Raw genomic sequence first — 3,399 nt, 5'->3', positions numbered from 1 at the left:
CGATTTTGAGGACGATTTAGCTATCGTGGCTAATATCGATGAAGTCCCCATGGGGTAATGGTAGAAGAGGATGCGCGATGACACTGGCCCGGGACTTGTGCTGCCCGAAATTCCTGCAACTGCTACTTTTGAGCTTAAGGGTCATATCCTCGCTCAACTCAAGGAGATTCCCTTTTATGGAAAAGACCATGAAGACGCCTACAAGCACTTGGATGAAGTAAATGATGTGGCTGACTACTTCAATGTACCAAATGTGCCACGCGAGACCCAGCTACTTCGCATGCTTCCAGTCACATTCAAGGGTGCTGCAAAGGATTGGCTCAAGTCACTTCCTCCCGGGTTGGTCACCACATGGGCTAAAATGAAAGAAGAGTTCATAGAGTTCATTGCCAACTTCGAGCAACAACCCGGAGAGTCTCTTTATGAGGCTTGGGAAAGGTACAAAGGACTTCTCAGAAATTGCCCACACCATGACCTTAATAGCCAACAAGAGGTCTCCATTTTCTATGATGGAGTCAATGTCACCACAAGGCAATTGCTCGACTCGCAAGGCCAACTCATAAAGAAGGCGCCCCCGGTAATCAAGGAATTAATCGAAGAATTCTCTAAGCATTCTAGAGAATACCACAATCCAAGAAATGAAGTGAGTCGGGGGGTAGTGAACTCGGCCAATGATGGCATGGCGGCGGTGATGGCTAAGCTCGATAGTTTAGATAGAAGGATGACAAAAATGGATCAAACAATCCATGTTATTCGAGTTGGATGCGAGAACTGTAGAGGGCCTCATCTCATGAAGGATTGTGACTTGGATGAAAATGGAAACAAGAAGGCGCAAGTGTTCTACTCAAGTGGGGACAAATACGACGAGAATTGGCCAAAACCCAAGAAGGAATGGCTCCCGTACGAAGAATATAAAAGGGCAAAGGAAGAGATATACAAGCAGAAGGAGAGGGGTTTCTATCAAAAGGAAGAACCGGTTGTGCAAAAGAGAGCCGACTTAGAAGAGATGTTCACAAGATTCATAGCCGCGTCCGAGAAAAGACACAATGATCATGATGCTGCAATACAAGAGACCAGAAATCTATTAAGGAATCAGTAGGCATTTATTCTCAACATTGAGTGTTTCTAGGACAACTTGCACATCAAGTGAACGAGAGAAGACCGGGAGAACTTCCGAGTAAAACCGAAAATAATCCAAGAATGGAGAATGTGAATGTTATAACCTCTAGTTATGGAAAAAAATTTACTCCTATGACCCCTGCAGAGAAGGCTTCAACTAAGGTGCAAGCAGAAACAACAGAAGAGTCGAGTTCAGCTAAACTCGACCAGACTCGTCGAGTCCCTCTAATGGACTCGACGAGTCCATGCCCTGATGACAAATATGTTGTTTCATCAAAGCCCTACAACCCTCCTTTGCCATTCCCAATCAGAGCCATACCTGATGAAAAAGTTAGAGCATATAGAGCTTTCATGGAACATGTCAAGACCCTTCAAGTCAACATTCCATTTGTGGAAATGATGCTTCAAACACCCAAGTATTTTAACTTGCTAAAAGGTCTCTTTGCTGCTAGAAAGGATTTAGCTGAATTCGCGGAGATAGTATTAAGTGAGCTACCAGAAAAGAAGGGCAATCCGGGAAGCATCACAATTCCTTGTCAATTTGGAGATATACTTGCTACTAAAGCGTTGACCAATTCGGGTGCAATTATTAACTTGATGCCTTTTTCTTTCTTCAAGAAGATGAAGTTACCGGAGCCAAGGCCTGTAAATATGAAGATCCATTTAGCGGATAAGACGATTATTCGTCCAAGAGGTTTTTGTGAAGATCTCCTCATTAAGGTCGATAAATTTATATTCCCCGTGGACTTTGTGGTACTTGATATGGAAGAAGACCCCAAAATTCCAATTATTTTGGGGAGATAATTATTGAATACCGCATGCACATTGATAGATGTATGCGAGTCCACACTAACATTTAGGGTAGGAGATGAGTCAGCGGTGTTTAAAGCTCTACCAGAGATTAAGCAAGAAGAAGGAAGAAAAGAAGAAGTCTCATTCATTAATTTGGATGAGGAAATACTACAAAAAGAGCTTGCACTCTTGCAAGAAGAAGATCCAACTAAGTTTTTGCTATCTTCTGGAGGAATTTAAGATGTTGACAAAGACTTGGAGGAGATAGAGAAGCTGCTGAAAGGGACCGATTCAGAAAACACAGTGGGATGTGAGGAATATGCTCCGACTCGCCGAGTCGCTTTCATGGACTCGACGAGTCCATTCGAAAATCTCAGCAACTTGGACGATTTTGATTTGCTTGTTACTAGCTCCCTGCATGTTCTGGACATGAAGATTTTCCCTAATTCTTTAGAAGATCAAGCAGCAGAAGGAGGAATGGATGGTGATTTTCAAAACGTTCATGTAGCATGCCTTGATACAATAATGCAAGATGATGAAGATAATCCACTTAAAGAGGAGGCAAGCTTTGGAGAAGAGGAAAATGCAAGGGTTAGGAAAGATGATGCTGATCACCCATTAATTACCAAACCTTGAGCCCGAGTCTTCACCAACTATGAAGTAATGAAATTTAAAGGAGGGGTGCAAAAGAGGGTGCAAGAGAATGGGGTAAAGAAGAAGAAAGTGAGGAAAAGGGAAATCCATGCAGCTGAAGGTGACGCTACAAGAAAGAAGAGAGAAGAATTGAGACGGGCCTACAAGGAGAAGATACATGCCTACAAGACAAAGTATAAACCGCAAAAGATTAGGCGTGCGTTCCCGATGTAGGAAAATGAAGAAATGTAGATGAGAAGGAGTCCAGCTAACGACTCCTTAAAAAGAAGCGCATGGCGGGAGGTAACCCGTTATTAGAGTTTGCTTTCTTTCATCTTTTTCGTTTTAGTTTTGTTTGATTTTCGTTTTTAGGATTTTTAACCTCGTCTTCTGAATCCTCAAACATGACTGCTTGAGAGTGCGTACGGGCTAAGTGTGGGGTGGAATGAATTTTCTTTTATAAATGAATGACAAAATGATATAATTTTTTAATTGTTTGCAATTGACTCGACGAGTCTATTCAGAATCCAGAAGAGTTTAAGTCTGCGACCAGACTCGCCGAGTCTTACCCTGACTCGACGAGTCGATTTTATTTACAGAGAAAAAAATAATTTAAAATAATTTTAACATCTGGTAAAACTAGGGTTTTTAACCCTAATGAGATCATACTTCCCCCCTTACTCGCCGTGCACCTCCCTTGTTTTCTCTCTCAAGCATTCATCAAGTTCTACACTCTTTCTTCAAATTCTTGAATTCTGTCAACAAAGGTACTTAATTTCTTCCATAATTCTGTTAAAGTCATGATTTTTAGATGTTCTAAGGTGTCAATTTCATAGAATACCCGATTTTGAAGTT

The 3,399-nt window shown here is 41.7% G+C and overlaps 1 non-coding gene across 1 annotated transcript; it reads right to left on the bottom strand.

The window, feature by feature from the left end:
• Window positions 1-370: 370 nt before the first annotated feature.
• LOC111889067 (small nucleolar RNA R71) lies at window positions 371-477 on the bottom strand. The gene has a single exon (XR_002849402.1). It is a non-coding gene; the product is annotated as a small nucleolar RNA R71 (small nucleolar RNA).
• Between the last annotated feature and the right edge of the window lie 2,922 nt (window positions 478-3,399).

This window comes from Lactuca sativa, chromosome 4 (genome assembly GCF_002870075.4).
Source record: "Lactuca sativa cultivar Salinas chromosome 4, Lsat_Salinas_v11, whole genome shotgun sequence".
NCBI classification, from domain to species: domain Eukaryota; kingdom Viridiplantae; phylum Streptophyta; class Magnoliopsida; order Asterales; family Asteraceae; genus Lactuca; species Lactuca sativa.
Note: the sequence above shows the minus strand (reverse complement) of the source record. Positions and strands in the feature narration are given on the sequence as shown.